Source organism: Symphalangus syndactylus, chromosome 8 (assembly GCF_028878055.3).
Source record: "Symphalangus syndactylus isolate Jambi chromosome 8, NHGRI_mSymSyn1-v2.1_pri, whole genome shotgun sequence".
Lineage (NCBI taxonomy): Eukaryota > Metazoa > Chordata > Mammalia > Primates > Hylobatidae > Symphalangus > Symphalangus syndactylus.
The window spans coordinates 69,565,712-69,575,058 of record NC_072430.2 but is presented as its reverse complement, the minus strand read 5'-3'; the positions used below and the strand labels follow the sequence as shown (position 1 = coordinate 69,575,058).

Genomic DNA, 9,347 nt, shown 5'->3' with positions numbered 1-9,347 from the left:
CAATACCCAAAATATGCTGGGTGCAGGCAAAAGGGGAGCGTCATATTAGCTGGTTGCTAGGTCCAGTTATATGTCGCCACGTCCGTTTTAGGCAGGGCTAAGCAGAAGTGGAGAGTCAGAGCTAAAGTAATGTCACAATGTCGCTGTGGGTAGGGCCTATGCGTAAGAATTGCATCACCTAGTCATTGAACCCAGCCATATATTACAATACACAATGTATACAGGGCCCAGGCAAGAAAGGAAAGTATATCGCACAGGTACTGGGTCCAGCAATGTGTCACAATACCCCCTGAGGGGAGGCTCCAGGCAACAGGGTAACATTACCTAAGTGAAGTGCCCAGAGGGATGTTTCAATGTCCCTGGTGGGTAAGATTTTGAAAAAGGAGAAGTTACATAACCTAGGGGCCAGGCCTAGCTGTGTGTCACATTCATCTCCAAGACAGAGCCCAGACATGAGAGAGAAAAGTCACATCCTGTAGGTACTAGGCAAAGTAATATGTCACAATCCTTACTGTGAGCAGGCCCTAGGAAGAAGTAGAGAGTCACATAGTCTAGAAGATGGGACCAGAGGTATTTGACAATGGCTCCTCTAGGTCGGGACCAGGCAGAAGGATCACTTCACCAGTGTACTGTGCCCAGTTATAAGTCACACTTCCCTCTGTGGCCATGACCGAGGCAGGGAGAAGAGTCACATCATCCCAGTGCTTGGCCCAAAGGTATGTCACAATCTCTTATGGGCAATGCTCAGATAAGAGAGGAGAGTCCCATCAAATAGGTAATGGACCCAGAGGCATGTCACAGGGCCTTCTGTGAACTTGATGCAGGCAGAAGATTCATATCACCTTGGTGCTAAGCCCAGCAAAATGTCACAGTCCCTTCTGTGTAAAGGGACCAGACAGGAAAAGAGAATCACATTACCTGGCCAATGAGCACAGAGATCTGTCACAATGCGCCTTGTAGGCAGGGCCCAGGCAGAGGGGTTACATCACCTGGGTAGTGGACCCAGCTATATACCAGAGTGTCCCATATAGGCACAAGCCAGAGAGTCACATAACCTGGGTGCCAGGCCAAGCTATATAGAACAATGCTTCCTGTGGGCAGCGCCAAGGCAGAAGAGGAGACTCACATCACCTGGGTGCAAGGTCTAGCGATAGGTCAAAATGCTCACTGTGGGCAGTGCCAAGGAAGGAGAATAGAGTTACACTCTCAAGGTGCTGGATCCAGCAATATGTTAATATCCCATCTGTGGGCTGGGTCCATGCAAGAGCATCAAGTCACTCAGGTGCTAGGCACTGGGAAATTTCACCATGAAACCTGCAGAATGGTCCAGGAATGAGATTAACAATCAAACAACTGTCACAGTTGTAGGCATGACATTCAACACCTCTTGTATGTTGGGTCTAAGCCCATGAGTAACCTTCTCAACACCAGACTGGATTTGTGCATGAGAGCCTCAATTCCTCTGCAGACTGTCACCTTAGTGAAGTCACAGCCTCACCGTTGTGCTGAATCTTGGTCTGAGAGTCACCAACCCATGAGTATCCATATATGTCAATTTTTCCCACCTTTGACTGACTACAGTTGTGAGATTCAGAACCTCAACAGTGACCTGTGTTCATGTGAGAGGATGACAATATTTACTGCTGGGTGGGTGTGCATATGAGTGCCACAATCTCACCTGTGTGCTCGGCCCAGTTAGCATGCTCTATGTACTACCCAATGGCACTATACAGCATGAATGATAGTGGCAATCAACTGTGAGGCCTTCCTGCTGGTAGGGACCCATGATCGTGCCTGTGGCATTAAGCCCGGGTATGAGAGTCAACATCATTACAATTAACTAGGTCAGGATAGGAGAGTCCTCCCTTGCCTATAAGCTGGGTTTAGAAATGAGCCGCCATTTCAACTCTGGTTGAATGTTTATATATGAACATGGGCCTAGCACCAAGGTGATGTGAGTCTTTGGCTTAGACACTTCAAGCAGGAGGCAATGTGACATATTTCTGGGCCTAACAACTATTTGATGTGACCTGCTTTTTTACCTGAGCTTTTCCCATAAAAGAGATGTGACATATGTCTAGACCCAGCATCTAGGTGATGTGGCTCTCCTTTTTTGACTAAGCCCTGTGTATTTTCGGTATTCTGACATATCCCTGGACCTAACATCTGGAAGATAAGAAGATCCAGCATGGGCCCGCCTAAAAAGTTTTTGTGACATATTTCTATGTTAATACCTTGGCAATGTGACTCTCCTCTCTTACCTGGGCTTTGCCCATAAGACAGATTGTTACGTACCTCTGCAGCAAACACCTAAATGCAGTGACTCTTCTTTCTTGCTTGGGTCATGCCCGCAGATGAAAGCATGGCTTATCGCTGTGTCCGCACACCAGCTATGTGATTATTCTTCCTGATCTCTGCTCACAGGAGCCGTTGTGACTTATTCTTGGGCCCAGAAATTATTTAATATGACTCTCTATTACCTTAACTTTGTGCATAGGATAAATTGTGACATATCTCTGGGTCCAGCACTTAGGTGATGTGACTCCTTTTGTGCATTGACTACGCCCACAGGAAGGAGGCTGATTTATTGTTGTGTTGAGAGCTGATGTGATACCTCAGTCCTTGTCTTCTTAGTTTATAATAATTTAAACAAGAGACACACAGAAAAGAAGTACAGCATAATTTATTGGAAAAGAAAAAAAATTGAAAGTTAAGTGCAGAATACAGTACACGGTGACACACAGTGAGAGAGATATTCCAGGGCGGGCTGCTCATAAGAGTGAGACGGCGTGGATCGTCGCTGGAGAAACCCCATTATGGGAGTTTTACATTCTTATTAATGAGGAGGGGGGAAGAGGAGCTGCTAGTAAGCCTGTTCTGAGTGGTCTTCTGGGTGCACATATGCAGTAGCTGTACATGCTTATTCATATTTTCCATGTCTCATTGGCATCTTAGACCTCTAGCCAGGAGTGTAATTTGTTTGTTTGCTTGAGACAGAGTTTCACTCTGTTGCCCAGGCTGGAGTGCGGCTGTGCAATCTCTGCTCACTGCAACCTCTGCCTCCCAAGTTCAAGCCATTCTTGTGCCTCGGCCTCCTGAGTAGCTGGGATTACAGGCATGCACCACCATACCTGGCTAATTTTTGTATTTTTAGTCAAGACGGGTTTCACTATGTTGGCCAGTCTAGTCTTGAGCTTCTGGTTTCAATTGATCCATTCTTCTCAGCCTCCCAAAGTGCTGGGAGTACAGGTGTGAGCCACCGTGCCCAGCTGGGGGGTGTATTTTTTGCTATTAAAATAAGCAAAAGTTAAGTTTGAGGACAGGTAAAATCAAAATGCACATGCTCTCTAGAACAGAAAGTCCTTCATGAAGATAGATTTGCTTGAATGAGCCCAATTACAATGTGAATGCTGAAGCTTATTGTGTTGGCTGTACAGTCACCACAGTTTCAATGAAGGGGTGGCCTGCCATTCCACACCTGTGGGTGTTTCTCATCAGGTGGAACGAGAGACTGAGAAAAGAAAGAGACACAGAGACAAAGTATAGAGAAAGAAAAGTGGGCCCAGGGGACCGGCGCTCAACATACGGAAGACCCACGCCGGCACTGGTCTCTGAGTTCCCTCAGTATTTATTGATCATTATCTCTACCATCTTGGAGACGGGGATGTGGCAGGACAATAGGGTAATAGTGGCGAGAGGGTCAGCAGGAAAACATGTGAACAAATGTGTCTGTGTCATAAACAAGGTTAGAAAAGGTGCGGTGCCTTGATGTGCACGTATACAAATATCTCGGTGCATTAAAGAACAGTATTGCCACCAGCATGTCTCAACGCCAGCCCTAAGGCCGTTTTCTCCTATCTCAGTGAATAGAACATACAATTGGGTTTTACACTGAGACATTCCATTGCCCAGGGACGAGCAGGAGACAGATGCCTTCCTTTTATCTCAACTGCAAAGAGGTCTTCCTCTTTTACTCATCCGCCTCAGCACAGACCCTTTATGCGTGTCACGGGCTGGGGACGGTCAGGTCTTTCCCTTCTCAGGAGGCCATATCTCAGACTATCACATGGGGAGAAACCTTGGACAATACCTGGTTTTCCTAGGTAGAGGCCCCTGTGGCCTTCCATAGTGTTTTGTGTCCCTGGGTACTTGAGATTAGGGAGTGGTGATGAATTTTAACAAGCATACTGCCTTCGAGCACTTTTTTAACAAAGCACATTCTGCATAGCCCTAAATCCATTAAACCTTGAGTCAACACAGCACAAGTCTCTGTGAGCACAGGGTTGGGGCTAGGGTTACAGATTAACAGCATCTCAAGGCAGAAGAATTTTTCTTAGTACAGAGCAAAATGGAATCTCTTATGTCTACTTCTTTCTACATAGACACAGTAAGAGTCTGATCTTACTTTTCCCCACATTTCTGTATCCTGAGATCATGGTCATTTTCTTGACTATCTATTCTGCCTCAATATCCCCCTAAGAGATCTTAGGGTCATAATCATATTGGAGGTTGAGGGGCTAGATCATTTTTTCTGGAGCTGTTTCCCGCTGAGTGGGTGTTATTTCTGCCTAGCCTGGGCCCTAAAGTTTCTTCCTGTGTGATCTAACCAGGTGTAAACCATGTCATTCGTGGAACCAGTGGGCAAGATGTTGGCAGCAGTAGGTTGAAAGCCTTGCAAAAGCATCCTGCAAACATGGAGTTGCCATAAGCAAGAGAGCAAGAAATCAGTTAACATTTTAAACAAAATTGGAAAAAGAGTAAAAGCTGAAAGTATAGTAATGGCTGTTACTATTAAAGAGAGTAAGGCGGTAATAGACATTGCTTTCATGTTCCCATGGAAGTTCCTAGAGATTCAATTTTGTCTGCCTGGGTGATGACATTATTAATATTTTCTTGGACTAAACCGGGCTGATTGATCTCAAAAACACCTTTCTTCTTTTAGATATAAACATGCTCCTCTTTGCCCGGCTGGGAGAAGATCCCAGGCTCTTTGGTTTTGTCGGACTGCAGTGGCCATGGTGCCCAGACGTTGTTGAAGTCTATTGAGGCCTCTGCTGCTTGTTGCAGACCCATTGAGGTTTTCTGAGATAGTTTCTACTGGATTCCCAAGGCTCCACCTTATGGTGACATTTATGCTGCAAAAGTATTTTGCATTAAAATGGTGAAAGCAACAAACGTTTTAAGTACTTTCTATTTTTTGCTAAAAGCAAAATTTTGTGCAGCTAAGTTGGCAGCAGTCATTCTGTCCATTTGTGGATGGTACAGTTGAATGGTGGTCAAAGTTAGAGCCTGGAAGGCTTCAGTAAATGCGCTGAAGTTGTCTGAGGGCCATCAGAGGTGTTGCTTATATTGGATTAGATCGTTTATTGAGAGTAGAACAAGCACTCTGATGGTCTTCTCTCCATTTGGGACTTTCTGTAAGGGGAGCAATTTCTCTGGCCCTGGATGGTGTGAAGTCCCACTGTGAGTAAAGGCAGCTGGGCTGTTCTCTATTGTACCTGGCAAAGGCCGATAGAGAGGAGCATAAGGAGGAGGTGAAACAAGCTTAGATTCTACAGAAGACTATGATAATGTGGGGATGCTGGGGATTCTAAAGGAGGTGTGGGCCCCTGAGGGCCCCTGTCTCGAGCTGGTGTTGGGCTGTGGGGTCTGGGGTCCCTTCCCCTTAATAAGAGATGATCTTCTAATGTTTCTGAGGGGCTTTCTGGCTTACTAGGCTTTAGCCCACAGGTGCTGCATAGAGCTGGGTTTTGTTGTCAGGCCAGAAAGGCTTGAACATAGGATACTTCAGACAATTTTCCCTGATTTCCACAGAAAAGATCTAGCTGTAGGGTGGAGTTAAAGTTCACAGTCTCATTCTCCAGCCATGTTTTATCAGCTAATCTGTAGGCAGGCTAAATAGTGTTACAAAAGAAGATAAGGGTTTCTTTTTTCTAAGTTCATTTAGCTGAAAGCTGTTCTAATTTTTAGATATACATCCCAAGGGTGTTTCAATGACAGTAGAGGAAGCGGCTCCCACGATGCTGAGAGAATCCTGCAACGACAGAACATTTACTGAAGTCCAGAAGGCTGTGGGCATCCTCATGAGCCAAGTGGAACCACCAAGGTGTCCAGCGCATCCTTTCGAAACCCCGTCAACTGAAGCTCTAGGAGGTCATAGGCATTTGCCATACACCGTCCTAGCTCTCCCCATCGGTGGACATCTCCAGCCCTACCGAGATGACCCCCACTACTGGCTGGGGGACAGTGTCTGGCTGACAAGCGTTGCACTAATTCACTGGTTTGTCATTTGTGATGCCCAATTATAACACCTGGAATGCTCAGATGCAATCCCTACAACCGGGCATCTACATGACTGTGCATCTTTTGTTCAGCAAAGAAAGCCTGTTGAAGAACAATTTCAAGGAGCTGGGAAGTGCATAAAGCCTGAAGGGACAGAGTTCTCTTAACGTGCCGCTCAAAACAAAACAAAAATTTTGTAAACAGAAAACCTGACCAGAAAATACATTACAGTAGCCACTAGGTGGCGATAGAGTATTGCTGAAGGGACAGCCAACGATAAGCTGAGTCTGAAAGCTGTGAACCCAGAAAGATGTGAGCCAGAAAGATGAGAAACTAAGCAGCAAGGTAGCCCAAATATGAAATGTTGAGGGCAACTCATGTGGTTAGCGTATTTATCGATACTACAGAAGCAGCAGCCAAAAGGAGAGCAGACATATATTCTCTCTCTAAAGAATACAGGTGGCTTAAAAACGTTTCCCCCAGAACTTTACTGAAACAGCGCTGGAACAAGCAGTGCTAGTTAACCAGGCAGTCTGGAGCTGCCATAGTATTCACTGCAAGTAAAGGGAAACTGAAGTTAATGAAGCAGACATGCCTCTCCTCAGGTCATGGCACCAGAAATGTTGATGGCTGATGTAATACCTTGGTTCTCATCTTCTTAGTTTAAAAGAATTTAAACAAGAGACACACAGCAAAAGAAGTACAGCAAAATTTATTGCAAAAAAAGGAGAATATTTTGAAAATCAAGTGCAGAATAGATGGTACAGTCTGAGAAAGAGATTCCAGGGCAGCCTGCTCATAAAAGTGAGACAGCATTAATTATTGCTGGAGAAACCCTCTTTATGGGAGTTTTGAATGATTATTCATAAGAAGGTGGAAAGAAGTGTTACAATAAGCATGTTCTGACTGCTCTTCTGAGTGCACATGTGCAGTAGCTGTACATATTTGTGCATACATTGCATGTCGCATTAGCATCTTAAATCTCCACCCAGGAATGTGTTTTTTTACTATTAAAATGAACAAAGGGTCAGCTTGAAGACAGATAAATCAAAATGCAAATGCTCTCTAGAAGTACAAGTCCCTACTGAAGATAGCGGGTTTCAAATGACCCCAAGAGCTCCACATCTTAAAAGGTGCTCCCATAAAGCTGGAACACTATCTGTTCCTGAGGTATCAGGTCCCATTTGTGTCTCTGAGACACTGTCAAGCCAGGCCTGACTTGAGATGAGACCAATGATTTCAAATGTAAAATGCCTAAATAGTCAGTAGCTTCAGGTTGCATTTTGGAGCTTGGCCACTAAAATGGGTTGATGAAAACGGTCACAAGACTCAAGCCTCGGAAATGGGGTTTTTTCCTTTGTTCTTAGCAGATTTTGTGCAACCCAATAATTAACCTTGCTGATGCCTAGACTTTCACATTCGTGAAAAAGGCGCCTTTGAGAGTGACATTTCCAGGAAGCCACAGCCCTTGTCACCCTTTGCAGAGCTCTGAAGCTGCTCACAAGCAGGTCAGGTGGAAGGTTTCTCTAAAAAACGGTTGAGTGCGTGCTCTGGCTAGAGGAAAAAGAGGGCTGACGCACAATGGACGGTGTCTCAGACATCAGGAAAGTTTCCACAGCAGTTTAGGAAAGAAGGCAGCGCCCTGAGCTGCAGAAGACGTAATATTCTGGAAAGAACCCTAGGTGCACCTGAAAGAGGAACCTGAGAAGGATAGGGCCAATCAGGTGAGGACAACCCGCCCGATTTGGGAAAAGGTAAGATATCTTCGTAGGGTAATACCCTCCTCAATGCTCAGCCCAGACCTGCCCTCCAGGTGCACCTCTGTACTCACTCTCCTTGCAAAGAGTGGGCCTAGCATCAGAACCCAGCAGTGCTTTGGACTCCGGGAAGTCCACATCACTCTGCCCCTCCCTCTAGGGCTATGCACCCCGGATCCCGGTACATGCAGGGATTATAGTTCCGAAGCCTACCTACAAACAGGCTGAGAGTAGTTAATGGACTAGAGCTCCCAGCATATTAGGTGGGGTGCGTACCACTCTGCCCCTTCTTCCAGGGCAGCGCCTTGCCCTGGAGCTTGGCGCATGCTGGGATTGTAGTCCTGTAGCACTTTGACCAAAGAGTTGAGAGTGTTTATGAGAATACATCTTCCAGCAATCCTAGGGAGGCGCACACAGTCCGGTCTCTTCCTCCGGTGACAGGCATTGTCCCTGAGACTAGTGCATGCTAAGATTGTAGTCCTACAGCTCTTTGAGGAAAGGGTTGGAAGTGTTTATGAGCATATATCTCCCATCAAGCCTAGGGTGACGCACAGAGCCCCGCCTCTTTTTCCAGTGACGTGCACTGTCCCTGACCCCAGTGCATACTGGGATGGTAGTCCTGTAGCCACGGGACCGGAAAGTCTGGGAGTCTTTAGGAAACTACATCTCCCAGCAAGTAGAAGGAGGCGCCCAAGGTCCAGTCTCTTCCTCCAGAAATGCGCACTGTCCCTGAGCTGGGTGCATGCTGGGATTGTAATCTTGCAGCCCACTGATGAAAGAGCAGAGAGTGTTTATGAGACTACATCTCCCAGTAAGCCCACCGAGGCGCGTACAGCCCTGCCTCTTCCTCCAGCGACACACACTTTCCCTGAGCCTGGTGCATGCCAAGATTGTAGTGCTGCAGCACTGTGACGAAAGGGCTGGGAGTGTTTATGAGACTGCATCTCCCAGCAAGACCAGAGAGAGGTGCGGAGCCTCGTCTCTTCCTCCAGTGATTAGCGCACTCTCCCTGAGCCTGGTGCATACTGTGATTGCAGTCCTGCAGCCCTGTGACCAAAGAGCTTTGTTATAGTTATCTGTGAAGTAGTCAACAAACTGTTTTACTTAATTATTACTGGAAGCAAGAACCTCAGTTGCGTTCATTTTTTGGATTTTGTAGAAGTGAAATTGTATAATATGTATACTTTTACATCTACTTTCTTCTATGCAAAATTATAGTTATGATATTAATTCATATTTCAGATAGCTATAGTTTATTTAAAAATTATTTTTTACATTGTGGTGAAGTATACATAAAATTAACCATTT

At 45.8% G+C, this 9,347-nt stretch overlaps 1 long non-coding RNA gene across 1 annotated transcript; it reads right to left on the bottom strand.

Moving 5' to 3' along the window:
* Positions 1 to 4,451: 4,451 nt before the first annotated feature.
* Positions 4,452 to 8,552, bottom strand: LOC134737459 (uncharacterized). The gene is made up of 2 exons (XR_010122373.1): positions 8,316 to 8,552; positions 4,452 to 5,498 (listed from the first exon to the last, which is right to left on the bottom strand). It is a non-coding gene; the product is annotated as an uncharacterized lncRNA (long non-coding RNA).
* Between the last annotated feature and the right edge of the window lie 795 nt (positions 8,553 to 9,347).